The 17,306-nt window shown below is 35.0% G+C and overlaps 1 long non-coding RNA gene across 1 annotated transcript in view; it reads right to left on the reverse strand.

Moving 5' to 3' along the window:
- The window catches only part of LOC144293458 (uncharacterized), a 65,474-nt gene that overhangs the window by 6,627 nt on the left and 41,541 nt on the right, over positions 1 to 17,306 (reverse strand). The window contains exon 4 of the long non-coding RNA XR_013360683.1: positions 15,371 to 15,487. This is a non-coding gene — a long non-coding RNA (uncharacterized LOC144293458). The remainder of the gene's footprint in view (positions 1 to 15,370; positions 15,488 to 17,306) is intronic.

Raw genomic sequence — 17,306 nt, forward strand, 5'->3', positions numbered from 1 at the left:
GTTTTGCAACTTCCTTTGAGTCTATACTTCAAAATAAAAGGTTCTTTTAAGCCTATCCTAGTTACCTAAAAAGAATAAAAAGTATTTATTCAGGTATGATTTCTGATTATGAGTAAATGTGCATATGTGTATATTTGTGTATCTCAGGGAAAGTATGATCAATATGTAATATTGTCAAAGCTTGTTATCCCTTTGGCTTCCAGAGATTGTTCATACTGTGTGTGTACACTCAGTGTGTGTGCTCACACGGATGTGTTCTTATGTATATGTTCATTTATATACACTTATAATCCAACATCTGGTGTCTAGCAGAAATATATGAAAACTAGCTTCCATTTATTTATGTTTGGAAATTAAGTTAGCCACATTAAAATAAATTATGCCTTTGTCACTGAACTTGATACTCTGTAAAACTTTTAACTCATGAAATGAAATATTGTGATTTAAAAAAAACCCACTAAATCCCTTAAGTACCTCTGTAGGCAGTATGACCATAGGCATTCTGTACCACTCACCAAATCCTGTCCTCCCTTGTCTTTAGATTTTTACAGTATAGTTGAAAAGAAACAAAGCTGTTTAGGCACCTAGAGGGAGTATTTGAATATGGACGATATTTGAGGAGAAAATACTTACTCACCTGCTCCAATATATACACATGGCCGATATGAGGTTTTTGCCAAGAAGGCAAAGGAGGTTAGAGTGAGAGGAATCAGAAAAGGACAGGCAGGAGGCTCCAGAAGAAAGGAGGAAGAGAAAAGGGATGAAGACAGATGGTGCTGAAGTGATAAAGTTGTTAATGATGGAAACCCGAGTGTTGCTTCCACCTCATTTTTGGCTGGGTGGGCTGCACAGCTCTGTGGGTCATGACCTGATTTCGGTATCAGACCATTCAAGAAAGGGCTGAAAAATCACGCAAATGTAAACACAGAGAGATTATGCTTAGTAGATACTTTTCTATAATGTTGTGGGAATTCTTTGATAATTTATTTAAACAGATGAGTAAAAAACTGGTAAGTCATCGAGTATCAAGAGAACAATACTACACTGCCTGCCTAAAAATGGGCACCATTCACTGCAGGATTACCGCTTTGCTTAGTATAACATGGGACAGGGACAAACCGAGCACCTAGGAAGAGATCAGAGATCAAGTCGCCTTCTCTCCTTTTCTCCTATAAAGAAGTTGACCTCCTTCTCCATGAAGACAGAATAAATAGTGAAAGCATGTTGGTTTGATGCAGTGCCGATTTATTAGCTTGCCTGCGGCATCTGCATGCCTGTGTCTGGCCTGGGTCGTGTAAGTTCTGTATCTGTGTGCAAATACACCCACAAACAAGCAAATATACAGAGAGTAGTTTTTCCAACTGAAGAAAACATTGCTACCAGTGCAAAACTTCTTCTGAAAATGAAGGTTTGGGATTTCACAGCCTCACTCTCTGCAGGCTTTTCTACTTCAGGTCTAGATGTGCTGCCGAGTGCTGGCACAGAAATACGCTGCAGGCACATACAAAACATTTCTATCAGTTTAGAATTTGGTAGTCGTCTTTATCACAGTGGAAACATGCCACATGGCAAACAGACTGAGTGCTTATACAACAGAATTCTTTCTGACCTTCCCTCTTCCCTTAGTGTAAGATTACGTTCATTTATTTGCTTTTAAAAACCCATGTAATTCTGTTCACTGGAAGTTGGCAAGACATTCCAACCATGCAGAGCATAGAAGATAAGTAAAAGTTTCAGGCCAACTGTTGATGGCTAAATTCATTTTTTCTTTAGAAAAGAGAGAATCCATTTTTTTCTTTTTGCAGAGAGAACCATACATATTTGTGTATGATTATAATGCAGTCTTTTATTGAAGACTGTTGTGAATAATGCTCAAGAAATATTTTTAAATTTCAGTGCCTGGGCTTTAATCTTTTCCTTGGTTGCAATTTATTCTTGAGAAGTTCAATGTATGTATGCATAATTATTTATATTATTATTATATACATAAAGATATATATGTAAATCATAATTGCAACCAGAAGGAAGAATCAACCAATCAATCAATCAATTAACCAGAATCAAGCTTACAGGAAAGAGATGATACACATTTATGCAATTGTGAAGAAAACAGAGGCGAGTTAAATGTGTTTCCTATTTTTCTACCAGCTTGAAAATACTCTTAAAAATGATCTTATTTATTTTCTTTTGGCGGTTAAAGTTTCAATTACTACTTTAAAAAGTCTCTAAGAGCATAGATAGACATTACTAGCCAGTCATTTGTTTATCTATTCATTCCACAAATATTTATTGCTCACATATTGAGGGCTCTCCGAAATCCTGAGTGGAAACACAGACAAGGTCCTCATGAAATACATGGTCTGGTAAATAAAAAATGCAATAGATAAACAAAAGTATATGCAATTATGGCTCAATAACTACTATAGTGTGATAACTGCTTGCAAAAAGCAGAAGCAATTTCGTTGAACTTTGTAACAGCTACTTTCTCTTATTTCAAACCATCCACATTCCCTTACAATTAGAATTTGGCTACTTGGGTAGACTTTTCTATAGATAAATAACATGTTTCCTTATAAATTGAAAACTCAGCCCCTTGATAGTTTTATTATGAATTATAAAATCATAAATTGATGTTTTGTGTTATGAAAAAAATCAAGAATTCTTACTATAACATGTATAACTGTAAGTGCAGAGATCTTCATGCTCCAATGGGACTGAAGGCCTGTTTTCTCTACACTGCTCTTTCTGCTAGCATGGTCTAGTACAAGACAGTAACAAAAAAATCAAATGACTTGCTTGTAAATTCTGGAAGCAGATAGATTTTAAATCTAATTTAACAACTAGGATCCCATTAAGATAGGATATTATTTATTAGTCTTTAGTAAATAAAGCCAGTAACGCGGCATACAAATATTTGAGCTTCAAAAACATATAGTCATTTATTTCCAGCTCAACACATTGCAAGCTAGTTTCATTGAGTGCCCACAATTAAATTTTCTCTGCTTAAGCAAATTAATCTACTAAGATCATACGAAATGTGTATAGGCTGTAGATATCAAATGGTAGCTCTGAAAATTTGTGTGGGCTTTTTCAGATTTTATTGGTATATGCAATATAACAAAGTATCGCTGCATTATTTCCACATCCTTCTGTCCAAGGCATGTTGTATATTATTTTGGCAAATTCAACTTATCGATTAACTTCATTTTAGGAATTATTTTTCAATAATGGTGCCAAAACTATAATAATACCGGGTTTCTAGGTATATGCCATTCTGGATTCCTTTAGCGTATATTGCCACAAAATTTTGATTAACTCTGACCAATTATATCTACTTAAGTAGAACCCTGTGCCTATATTTCATTAAATAAATGTATTTTTAAATGCAAATCTAATCCAATTGAACAATATACTTCCCTTTTCAACAGTATGAAGAAGAATTACTTGATAGCTGCTCTTAATGTCTTTAGAAGGTTTTACTGATAGCTGAATGATGTGTGAAGAAATTGAAGTCTAGAAATAGTAACAACCCAACCCGCATCTACTTAGTAGCTGACCAGTACTACCACTGGGACATAGTCAATTCCTGGATTCTAGCTCACTGTAGTTCTATAAACCCTGCTACAAAAGATTAGAAATAATCATACTTAAGAATGATACCTTTTATGATCCACTATATTTTCCTTCCTTCATAGTCCAATCACAAATATCACATATACAATACAAGAATATGGGAAGTTATTTTGATTTTAAGATAATTTTCTATTTTCTTATGAAACTGTGCAGTTTTGTTTCTTAAAAGAAATTATTTTATTTATGAATTCTTGCAGAAGGAAATGGATGTGATTGTTTTCTTGCTGCCAGAGTGGCCCATCAAAACATTTGTGTTCCAAATGGAACATATTATATATTCAAAAATTCAAGTTAAAGTCTCAAATAAAGGTTAATTATTTTTATGCCATCCCTTGTGTAAGAAGGGAGTATTTTGCTTAGAACACATATTTAATTTTCTATGAATAATTTAGGTACATAAGTCTTGTAGGGATTGGAAAGCTAACTTATTTGTTCATTGTTTGAGTAAAAATATTCTAAGTGCTCCCCAAATAAATTAGAATTCATTTTGTTTTTTCTAGTAATTGAGTTTGAGATTTGGAATCTCTGTTTATTTTACTTTCTAAAAGGAAGTATGTTCATTATTGATTTGGTATGGAGTAGTTGTTTTGTTTTGTTTTTACGTTATGAGCTTATGTAAGTTTAAGTTTTTAAAATTCAATTTGATTAATAGTAAACTCTTAAAATGTCTCTGCATAATAAATCCATTTTTTCAACATTACAGAAAAAGTAAAGGAAAAAAAAATCCTTACAGGAAACTGGCCTCAAATACACTGTGGATCTTCTGTTTAACAAAGAAAGAAGTCATAAGAAGATATAGCAAAAGGACATCAGGAAGAAAAAGTCAATATTTTCTGTGTAAAACCTGAAAGAATATTTATTATCCCAAGATACTTTAGTTTCTTTTCCAAAGTCAGAGGTATGATTATAGGAGTATTCATGTGGGCTTCTCATTTTTTTAGTGTTAGATCATTCTTAAAATTTTTGTTGATTATTACTTTTTTCAATTAACTTTGAAAAAGAAAGTATCTTACCACCTACATTTTATTCAAGTATGTATTATTAAATGTATTAAATTACATTTTTATATATTAATCATATTATTTTTGCAGCTAATAAAATGTAAATGACTTTTGAATAGTGTTCATCTTATTCTTTTAGAGGCTTTTAGCACTTATGAAAGTGGCAAGTACAACATAGGTAATCAATTTACTAATTGCTTGGGTTTTAAAAAATCTTCTGAATAAAGTCTTCAGAGAAGTTTTAGGTTTACAACAAAATTGAGAGGAAGGTACAGAGGTTTCCCCTATACTCCTACTATCAACATCACTCACACTCACAGAATTATACACTTTTTTACCAGGAAGAAGCCTATATGGACACCTCATAATCCCATAAACCCCAAGTTAATAGTTTACCCACAGGCTCACTGTTAGTATTGTACATTCTATGGGTTTGGGTATATGTATAAGTGTTTACACTGTCATCATCTCACATGGTTTCAGTGCCCTAAACATCACCTTTGCTTGGCCTATTCATCTCTCCCCACCCCTCCCAATCCTGGCCGCCGGTGATCTCTTTATTGTCTTCCTGGTTTTGTCTTTTCCAGAATGTCATATAACTGAAATCATATGATATGTAGACTTTTCAGAGTGACTTATTTCACTTGGTAAAAATTCGGTATGCATTTCGGTTTCCCCCATGTCTTCATAGTTTGATAACTCTATTCTTTTGAATGCTGAAGAACATTACATTATCTTTATATACTGCAGTTTGTTTATCCATTAATCTATTGAAGGACATTCTGGTTACTTCCAAGTTTGGACAATTATGAATAAAGCCACTATAAAAATCTATTATGCCAGGTTTTGTGTGGACATAGTTTTCAACTCTGTCCAGTAAATACCAAGTGTGATTGTTAGATTTTATGGCAAGGGACTGCATGCAGTCCTTTATCAGATGTGTGCTTTGCAAATATTTTTTCCAGTCTCTGGCTTGTTTTCTAATTCTCTTCATATTGTATTTCACAGAGCAGACTGTTTTTTTAAATTGTAATGAAGTCCAGTTTATCAATTATTTCTTTTATGGATCATGTCTTTGATTTTGTATGTAAAATCACATCACCACAGTTTCTCTCCCATGTTATTTTCTAGGATTTTATAGTATTGCATTGTAATTTAAGCCTATGATCCATTTTGTGCTAATTTGTGTGAAGGGTGTAAGCTTTCCATTTAGATTCATTTCTTTAACAACTGGACATTTAGTTGTTCTAGAACCATTTGTTTAAAGATATTATCTTTACTCCATTACTGCTTTTCCTCCTTTGTCAAAGATCAGTTGACTATATTTATGGGAATCTATTTCTTTTTTTTAAGGATTTTATTCATTTATTCATGAGAGATACAGAGAGAGAGGCAGAGACACAGGCAGAGGGAGAAGCAGGCCCCATGCAGGGAGCCCGATGGGAGACTTGATCCCAGAACTCTGGGATCACATCCTAAGCCAAAAGCAGACGCTCAACCACTGAGCCACCCAGGCATTCCTATGGGAATCTATTTCTCAGCTCTTTATTCTGTTCTATTGGTTAACTCACCTATTCTCTTAGCAAAACCATACTCTTTTAAATACTATGTAACTTTATAGTAAATCTTGTAGTCAAGCAGTGTCAGTCCTCCAATTTTGTTCTTCTCTTCAATACTATGTTGGTTATGCTGGCCTTTTGCCTCTCCACATGAGGTTTAGAATCAATTTGTTGATATTCATAAAATAATTTGGGATTTAGATTGGGATGGCACTGAATCTATAGATCGAGTTGGTGAGAACTGAAATTTTGACAATATTGAGTCTTCTGATCCTAGAACATGGAACATCACTTTATTTATTTCTTCTTTGATTCTGTTATTCAGAGCTTCATGGTATTCCTAATATAAATCTTACACATATTATGTTATATTTCCACTTAAATATTACATTTTTTATGCTAATGCAAATGGTACAGTGGTTTTAATTTCCATTTGTTCATTGTTGGTATAGAGGGAAACAAGTGACTTTGGCAAATTAACCTTCTATTTTCCAAACTTGCTATAATAATTCATTAGTTCCAAGAGGCTCTTTGTTGATTCCTTTGGATTTTCTACATAGACAATCATGTCATATATGAATGGTTTTTTGCTTTCTTCTCCTAATCTGTATACTTTTTCTTTTCTTGCTTTATTCTTTTAGCAAAGACTTTCAGGATAATGTTAAAAAAGAGTGGCAAAAGAGGATAACCTTGCTTCATATCTGACCTTACTGGTAAGATTTGAGTCTCTCACCGTTAAGTATAATATCAGCTACAGGTATTTTGTAAATAGTCTTTATCTGGTTGAAAGTTTCTCTCTATTTCTACTTTACTGAGAATTTTGATCATGAATATGTGTTGGATTTTATCCTACTGCAAGTATATAGTTTTGTTGAACAAATAAAAGCAAGTAGTAAGTTGCAGGAAAAATTACATTATAAAGGAAATTTTTTCAAAAAAATGTGCTAAACAACAGCTATTACCACACCAGAACGCTTGAAATTTAGGAAAAAACTTCTGAACTTATAACAGAATGAGTAGAGGATGTAGATGAGTAATAGTAGAAAGTTGAGGGGGTCTTTTGATGCAGAGATGGGAATGGAGATACCAAGAGCATTGAGGAATATACGCCAAGCCTTCTTCAGAAGAAAGACCTATTCTTCAGGTGAAAGGACTCTGCCATAGCATAATTCTGAATTCTTATTTCAACAAGAGGAAGATAATTCCTTCCCACTCCCAGCTCTTCTATTCCTTTCTCTCACTTAAGTGAAAAAATCAAGCACACATTAAACAGAAATGAAAGTTCTAAGGAAAGGGATGTATAATCTGCTGTACTACGGAAGAGATTGGGAGGAAGGAAGAAAAATGCTGTCATAGTCTTCAGATAGAGACATTAAGAGACTGAAGTTTAACCATAAGATTATGGAACGCTCACCTTCTCCCACATATTGCCATCAAGACCCCAGTATAATAATAGTAGATGTAGGTAAAGAGCTATAAGACACAGACTCTGAATGAGGAAGCCTAAGATCAAGAGAGAAGACAAAAATAAGGTTACTGGGAGAATGTGAAGCCTACAGTACCTACAGCTCCATGAAACATTAAATATATCCCAGCTTCCAGTCAGATTAAATCATCTGTCTATATCATCATGATATAAATCATCACATTATAAGCCCGTTACTTCAATTCCTGTTACCTGAAAAATCCTATGTAGCTTTCAACAAATATAAACAAAACATACCAAAAGCCAAGAAAGAATATAGTCTGAAGAGAAAAAGAAATCATTACAACCAGATTCAAATGTGACACAGATGTTGAATTTATCAGAAAGGAATTTGAACTAACTGTAATTAATCTATTATGGCTCTAATGGGATGAATAGACACACTGTAAGTGCATATGGGTCATGCAAGCAGAGAGATGGAAACCATAAAAGAATCAAAAGGAACTTCCGAAATAAAAAATGCAAGAACAGAAATAAAGAATGCTTTTGATGGGCTCATCAGTAAATGTGCCACAAGTGGAATTCAACGAACTTGAAGAAAGGTCAACAGAAACCTTCCAAACTGAAATGCAAGGAGAAAAAGTATGAAAAAAAAAACCCACCCCAAAACCCAGAGATCTCATTGGAGATCTGTGGGAAAGTTTCAAAAGGTATAATATGTATGTAATTAGAATACCAGAAGGAAAAGGAAAAGAGAACAGAGCAAAAGAAATACTAAAAAGAAATAACGGCCAAGAATTTTACAAAATTATAACAAGTACCAAACCACAAATTCACAAACCAGCTTGGAGAACATGCAGGAAGGATACATATAAAAAAACTTCATAACTTTTCCATGTTATATTTAAAATGAGGAATGAAATGACAAAAAAGAAATGTTGAAGCAAGTCAAAGGAATCAAAATATTTTATCTATAGAGGAACTATAATATGAACTACATTGGAATCTTACCAGAAACTATGTAATCAAGAAGAAAGTGGAGTACAATATTTAAAGTTTTGGGAAAGCTTTACCTAGAATTCTATAGTCTGGTAAATGATCCTTCAAGATTGAAAGATAATAAAGAAATTAGTACTGAAAGAATTTATTTCTAGCAGACCCTGCACCTACAAGAAATACTAAAAGAAATTCCTAGGCAGAAGAAAAACAATATAGGTTAGAAATTTGGATTTATACAAAAGGAAAGACTGCTAGAGAAGGAATAAATAAAGATAAAATAAATTTAAAACAACTTCACTATTGTTAATTGATCTAAAAATAACTATTAAGGGGCCCACTCTGGGTTTCAGCTGAGGTCGTGACCTCAGGGTCATGAGACAGAGCTTGGCCTTGGGCTCTGTGCTCCGGCGAGAGTTTGCTTGAGTTTCTCTTCCTCTTCCTGACTCTGTGTCCCTCCTTTACTTGTGCATGCTTGTGTACTCTCTCTCAAATAAATGAATGAATGAATGAATAAATAAATAAATAAATAAATAAATAAATAAATAAATAAATAAATAAAATAACTGTTCAAAGCAGTACTAGTAATAAATGTGCTGGGTGGCTATGCATACATGTAAATGAAATGAATGACAGCAGTGTCGCAAAAGATGAGAGGAAGGAATTGAGTCCTCTGTTGTATGGTACGTGTACTGCACATGAAATCATATAATGCTCTTTGAAGTTGAACCTAGATCCATGTAAAATGTATGTGGTAAACTCTAGAGCAACCACTAGAAAAAATTTTCAAGTATCAAAATACTAAGAGGGGACACAAAATAGAATCATATAAAGTGCTCAAATGATACTAGATAAGGCAAAAAGGAGGGAAAAAAAACCCAGAGGAAAATGCAATGAACAATAATGGTACATATTAATCCAATTATGTCAATAATTATTTTAATGTGAATGATCTAAATACACCAATTAAAACATAAAGATTTTCAGATTAAGAAAAACAGGACCCAGGGATCCCTGGGTGGCTCAGCGGTTTGGCGCCTGCCTTCGGCCCAGGGCCTGATCCTGGAGTCCCGGGATAGAGTCCTGCATCGGGCTCCCTGCATGGAGCCTGCTTCTCCCTCTGCCTGTGTCTCTGCCTCTCTCTCTGTCTCTATCATAAAAAACACACAAACAAAAACAAAAACAAAAACAGGACCCAACCCCAATATCTACAATAAGTGAATTTTAAATATAAACACAGACAGGTTAAAAGCTAAGATGGGTTGGGACGCCTGGGTGGCTCAGTGGTTGAGTGTCTGCCTTTGGCTCAGGTCGTGATCCTGGGGTCCTGGGATCGAGTCCCACATCAGGCTCCCTGCATAGAGCCTACTTCTCCCTCTGGCTGTGTCTCTGCCTCTCTTTGTGTATGTCTCTCATGAATAAATAAATACATCTTTTTTTAAAAAAGCTAAGATGGGGAAAGGTATACAATGCTGACACAAAATCAAAACAAAGCTGGAATATCTATATTAATTTCAGACAAAATGTAATTCAAAATAAGAAAGGCAATCAAATATGATGAGTAGCATTGCATATTGATAATGTGGACAATTCTTCAAGAAGACATAAGAAATCTAAATATGTATATACCTAAAAAAGAGTGTCAAAATAGCTACATCAAAAATGAATAAGCTCATATCATACTATAGGCTTAAAAGCCCAGCCCACTAAATGACACAGAAAGATGAATAATATTCTGAGAAATAGTTGACTTGAAAGACTAAAAAATTTAGGCTATATGTTTTATTCAAAACATGGATACAATGGAAATTTAATATACATTATAAGGAAAAGATGATCCAGCACATATGCATAAAAGCTGTTCTCTTATAATATTATCTGACTTTGCTTTCTCAACCTTGGAATCACCACAATGAAGAGGATCTAAAAATATAGTAACAAAGAATTGTCATTTTTCCCATATTATCATGAATAATTATAAAACAAAATAAGTATCATTTCTTCTGAATAATTTTAGAGACAAATTTAATTAACTAACCAACCCACCCAAGTTGGATTTTATTTTTTATTTTTATTTTTAAAATTTTTTATTTATTTATGATAGTCACACAGAGAGAGAGAGGCAGAGACATAGGCAGAGGGAGAAGCAGGCTCCATGCTGGGAGCCTGACGTGGGATTCGATCCCGGGTTCCCGGGTTTCCAGGATCGCGCCCTGGTCCAAAGGCAGGCGCCAAACTGCTGCGCCACCCAGGGATCCCAAGTTGGATTTTATTTTATTTTTTTTTTAATATTTTTTTTCAATTTTTATTTATTTATGATAGTCACAGAGAGAGAGAGAGAGAGGCAGAGACACAGGCAGAGGGAGAAGCAGGCTCCATGCACCGGGAGCCCGACGTGGGATTCGATCCCGGGTCTCCAGGATCGCGCCCTGGGCCAAAGGCAGGCGCCAAACCGCCGCGCCACCCAAGGATCCCAAGTTGGATTTTAAAAAATAACTTAAATGCCTATTGTTTTGAATAACATGGTAATTTTGTTACATTGAGATTAACATCTGGTCAATTTGTTAGAGACAGTCACACATAATGTCAAAATGATGCAAGTAAACATTCTCTTCTTCCGGTACTAAATGTTATGTCTATCTGTAACCAAGGTAAAAGGCGAAAAGAACTTTCTAATACAACTAAGAAAAAAATACACACACACACACACACACACACAACTAACTTATCATAAGCATATTATAAACTAAAGCCTGGGCAGTTCTGGTGGTGCAGTGGTTTAGTGATGCCTGCAGCCTGGGGTGTGATCCTGGAGAGCTGGGATCGAGTCCCATGTCGGGCTCCCTGCATGGAGTCTGCTTCTCCCTCTGCCTGTGTCTCTGCCTCTCTCTCTGTGTGTGTGTGTGTGTGTCTCTCATGAATAAATAAATAAAATCTTTTAGAAAAACCAAACACCTAGCGAGGAATACTAAGCAATGAACAAAAATAAAGGGTAAGCTCACTTGAGGACAAATGCCAGTATCAACAAAATATCAGGCTATTTTAAGCCTTGAACAAGCTGCAATGTATACTGGGTAAATTTGAAAATTTCTTTATTAAAGAAATATAATATCTTTGATTTGCTTTAAGAAATTAAATGTGCATTAAAATAAATAAGTAATGAAACATTATAAAAATAACCAGATGGAGAGGGGGGAGGGGCAGAGCAAAAATAAAAAATAAAACCAACAAAATAAAATCAAACAAATCTAGCTTCTAGAAAAGAAAAAGAATACATTTTTGAAACTTACAATTCAACAGAACAACAGAATCAATCCAATGAAAACAGCATATTTAAATTGGAGCTCAGATGTTAAGATCTAAGTCCAAAAGGTGCAGAAAGAAAAGTAAAACAGATGAAGGAAGATAAGGGATATGGAGCGTTTCCAACATACATCTAAACAAAAAAGAATAGAACAAAATGAAGGTGAAACAAAATTTGAGAAAAAATGCTTGAAATTTTCAAGAATGGATAAAAACCTCCACAAATGTAAAGATAAAGAAAATATAACATATACCAACTGGTATGAATAAAAAATATCCACTGGTACAGTGTGGGTAAGCAGGAGGTAACCAAAGGTATTGGGAGGATCTTAATAATGGGTCAAAATAAAAAGAGATCACCTACAAAGAAACCATGAAAAAATAATAGCCACTTCTCAAAATAAAAATGGAAGTGAAAAAAATGAATACCTTCAAAAGTTTCAGAAAAATAGAGGTAACTATCAAACTGAAATTATATGCACAGCTGAACTAAAAGAATGAGGGAGAAATATAGCTTAAGGGGAAGAAGCTTACCACTAACCATCTGTCATAAAGAAGTTTTCAAAAGATATGAAGTAGGAAGAGGAAAAATAACTCCACCACGAAGAAAGGAAGCATTGCAAAATGAAATAATGCACAAAGAATTGTGTGGGTTTTTTTTTTTTAATTATTTATTGATTGATGAGAGAGAGAGAGAGAGAGAGGCAGAGACACAGGCAGAGGGAGAAGCAGGCTCCATACAGGGAGCCAGATGCGGGACTCGATCCCAGGTCTCCAGGATCACACCCTGAGCCGAAGGCAGACGCTAAACTGCTGAATCACCCAGGGATCCCCAAGAATTGTTAAACAAGTGCACAAATCCTCAAAATAACGTTTGCATAAAATAATGCTATTATAAAACATGAATAAATTCATAATGATGTTTTAATTTAGAATCACTTTTGTAAAAAAGTGTTACCCATGGAAGAGTCTGCATTGTGTGAAAAAAAGTCTTGGTTCTTAGTTTGCCCACTAATGGAACCCACCAAACAATTAGGTGATGATCTGCACTAGAATAAAGACAGAAAGAAAGCAGCAAGCACAGAGCAGGCTGTTAAGGACAGTAAACTCTCAAGGTGGGAGAGCACGTAGGACCAGAGGGGCCTAAGGCCACAGGAGTCCTTTCCTTTTGCGTCTGCAGGGTCTTGGGTCACGGACAGGGAGGTCTCTAGTGGAGACTGCTTCCAGTCATTTGGGGAGCTACTTCCACAGTTTGGGGCTGGGGGGGATTTGACCCCACAAGGTTTGTACCAGAACTGTCATGGCAACCTCTCTCCATGGAGGGAAGTGGGGCTGCAACCACAATGTGGACTCATTATGATGAGTCTAGGGGCTACCCTGGGGCAGAGGTGGAATAGGTGAGCACGTGCTCTGCACCTCTGGCTCTTGGTCTTTTAGTCCCAGGGTTCTGGAAGCCACGAGGTCAGGCTGTGCTCTTGGCCTCTAGTATATAACCTATTTATCACCTTCTGTGCCTCTAGCTCTGGTCTCTATCAGTCCCCTTCAAGGACTTGGGACTTTGCTTATGGGCATTCCTTTTACTGCTCATATCTAGCTTCTACCTAACAAAAGAACACAACTAGAGCACTATACAGTACTAACAGTAAAGGGATCAAAGTTGAATTTCCTAAGGTCCAATGTATATTAGCTAAATTTGAAAATTTTTTTCCCCTGGTGTTTTCCAGTGGTAACTAAGCTAATAATTTCATATTCATTAATTAATTGAATAAGTATACTAGATGTTCAAAAATAAACTTTAGACACTGAAATTATATGTGTAATTCTCAAATCAGTATATGAAATGAAAAGAATAAGGATGCCTGGTGGCTCAGCAGTTGGGCAGCTGCCTTTGGCTCAGGTCATGATCCCTGGATCCGGGACGAGTTTCGCATCAAGTTCCCTGCATGGAGCCTGCTTCTCCCTCTGCTTGTGTCTCTGCCTCTCTCTCAGTCTGTATCTCTAATGAATAAATAAATAAATCTTAAAAAAGAAAAGAAAAGAATAAAACTCAAGGTTAATAATAACAAAAATTAATCAACTCGTAAAATTAAAAAAGATAATGAAACAGCATAAAAATATGAAAGGTCTAAAAATCACAATAACTACAAATGTAAAAAAATGTGTCATGTAAAGACAGAGATTATCAGGTTAGATTATAAAAGGAATAAAGAAAACAAGGAAAAAATAAACATTCATCTCTGTTTCTTCTAAGAGATATATCCATGAATAGCTGGGGAAAAGTTGGAAGCAATAAAGTAGGAAAAGAAAAAAAAAAAAAAAACACCAGAAAATAGTAGCCAAAAGAAACTGTAATAGCTATATATTACTCTCAGACAAAACAGATTTTAGAATGCAAAACAGGTTTATTAGAAATAGCTCGATATAATAATTTTTTAATGTTGAATTCACCAGAAATATGTGGCAGCTCCTAACTGTATTCACCTAATAAAATATTTAAAGCAAAATTTATAAGACTACAGGGAAAACAGACAAATCTACTATTATTATGAGGTATTTCAACACATTCTGTTATGAATAGGGGACGTAAAGACAGAGACTAGTATGTGGTTGGAAGATTTGAGCAGAATCCTGCCTTGACTCCCAGATTTCCTCAGAATGAAAACAAATCCTTGTCATGGAGCACACCATGCTTGGACTCTCCCCCTACTACCTCTCTGACCTCATCCTCCTTGGCTCCCTTTCTCATTCAGATCGCCCCTGCTCCGCTCTTGGCCTCCTGCCTCTCCATGAATCTGAGAAAAGCTTCCATGCTGGTGGGCCCTCTGTGAAGAACAATTCTCTCCACCTTGTTTCCTTTCTCCACTCAGACATCACCTTCTCGATGACCAGCCTCCTTAAAATGCAAGGAACTCTCAGCTCTCTTTACTCTAGATACCCCTTACTCTGGCTTTTTTTTTTTTTTCCTTTAGCATTTACTTCATTCTAGCATACGATTTCATGTTCCTTTTTTTTTTCCTGCTGTTTACTATTAATGGTCTTCCTCTCCACTCCCTGCTGCTTGAATCTAAGCTATATAAGGGAAGCCCTCAGTGTTCGCTTCCGGCATATATAGGAAGCACTTACTTAGACTAGTGCATGGCACATAAAATGTATTCAGTAAATATTTGTTGATTGAATGGAAGGACCAGAAATTGGACTGTGATGCCAAGGTTGAGTCCAGTAAAAAGAGTACAAAGATCAAGGCAAAAATTTTCCCCACAGGAATTCAATTTTGAGAAATGACAAGCAGGAAAAAATGCTGGAAATCAGTTAGTAAAGCTGAAAACATGCCAATGTGAGCCATGTGTTGTGTGGTCATCTGCTGCTCAGTTGTTGGGCTAAGACTCCTTAAATGCTCCCTAATTAGGAATAATACCAAAAAAATGGAATAATACCAAAAGAATCTAGGGTACCTGAAGACTTCTGGATGCAATTAGTTCAGTTTTGAATGCATACTCCAGACCTTGCAGAGAGGAACACATCACAAGGGTCTCATCTCTAGGAATGTACCAACCAACTGTAAGAGAAATCTTCACAAGAAAAAAAATATATATATATGTAAATCAAAATAAGTAAAGATTTCTCTAAATATGTTTAAAAGTATTTTTTAATAAAAGCATAACTTTATACTGAAAAACAAGGCATATCAAATGTTGTCAAATACCAGGTATGTATCTATCACAAATTTTAATAAAATGTTACAGTCTACAAACACAAAAAGGATTCAAATATTTCTTTTGAGAGAAAATAGTCTGCTAAAACATGGGACTCCAAACTAGAATCTATCAATTATTTTTCAATGCTGATAATTCCTTAATATGTGGCTCTAATTTAATTGCTATGATGAAGTATCTATAAGCTTTAGCGAATCTTTACTCTCCTACATTTCTTTTTTTTTTCATTTCTTTCCTTTTCTAGACTCATCCATTCTTCCAAAAGCATGTCAATAGTTCAGCACCCCGCTCCACCACATAACTGGGAAATGTAGATAAATAAGTTAATTGCTTAGGATCTGTAGCACCCAGTGCTAACATCCTTCTAACATTAAAATTGTGATGAAAAGACCAAGTGAAGAAAATCTGAATAGAGAATGTTTTGACTGGTTTTGGCCACCATACAAGATTTACTATGAGAGAGTCTCCAGGGATCCCAGGACAGTTGTCTGTACAGAAGATTTCATAATTCTGGTAATTTTTTCAAGCTCATTTGACAAGCTTGGCTTTAAAACATATTTGCAGAATTAGACAGTAATCACAACTGGCAAAGTGCCTAGTTTCAAAAGCACATTCCTTTTATCTATTTTTTTAAAGCTTTCTCTGTCATTAATTTTTATAGCTGAAATTTTCTCTATCTGGAAAAATGGAGATATTTATGCCTTATTTTAGAACCCATGTGAATATGATCTTTTTCTTGGGTTTTTACCCCTAGCGTGTTGCGTTTATAGCGCTGTGCTAGTTTCTGTCATTCTAGAAGATACTATTTTATTACTTAATGTTTATTGTTCTGTTTCTACACAAAGAGACACATTCATGATGGCAAATAGAAAAAAAAACAGATTAACATTTTAAGTGCATTTTTTATGTAACATACTTTAAAAAGTTGCATAAAGGTGAATGAAGTATGTACTAGTTTTGATTCATCATTATTAAAGTATATATTTCTAAATCTAAAATAACACAAAAGGGTACAGTTTCTACAACAGTTTACAATTCCCTCATTTTAGATGAATGTATGAAAAGCATTTAAATTATTTCCTAAAATCAAAAACATCATCAGTTATAGCTACCATTACTGTATGTGCCACCAAGATATCCAAAAATGCTGCCAATTATTACAAAACACATGAACTATTAGACAAATGGATATGTTGATGTAAAAATGTAAAAATACAATATATTTTAAAGTGGTTTTTAAGTGTATGGTTATCATACATATTTTGATACGCCCCGTTTTATGTGGCAGGTTTACCACTCTTTCAATGTGGAGGTGGTTGCACGAAATTCGGTAAATATTGATAGAAATTGCATATTGTTGTAAGATACAGATGTTTTAACAGTAATTATAATGAATAAAACATTTCCTCTTCATAGTATTGGGCAGTAAGTTGAAGTTATTTTGAAGATAATGATTCTTTAAAAGAAAAAAAAAAGTGGTATTTTTTTGTTTCTTAAACTTCAGTATTTTGATTTTTTTTTAAAAGATTTTATTTACTTATTCATGAGAGGCACAGAGAGAGGCAGAGACACAGGCAGAGGGAGAAGCAGGCTCCATGCAGGGAGCCCGACCTGGGCCTGGATCCCGGGACCCGGGGTCACGCCCTGGGCCCAAGGCTGCGCTGAACCGCTGAGC

Source organism: Canis aureus, chromosome 21 (assembly GCF_053574225.1).
Source record: "Canis aureus isolate CA01 chromosome 21, VMU_Caureus_v.1.0, whole genome shotgun sequence".
Classification (NCBI taxonomy): domain Eukaryota; kingdom Metazoa; phylum Chordata; class Mammalia; order Carnivora; family Canidae; genus Canis; species Canis aureus.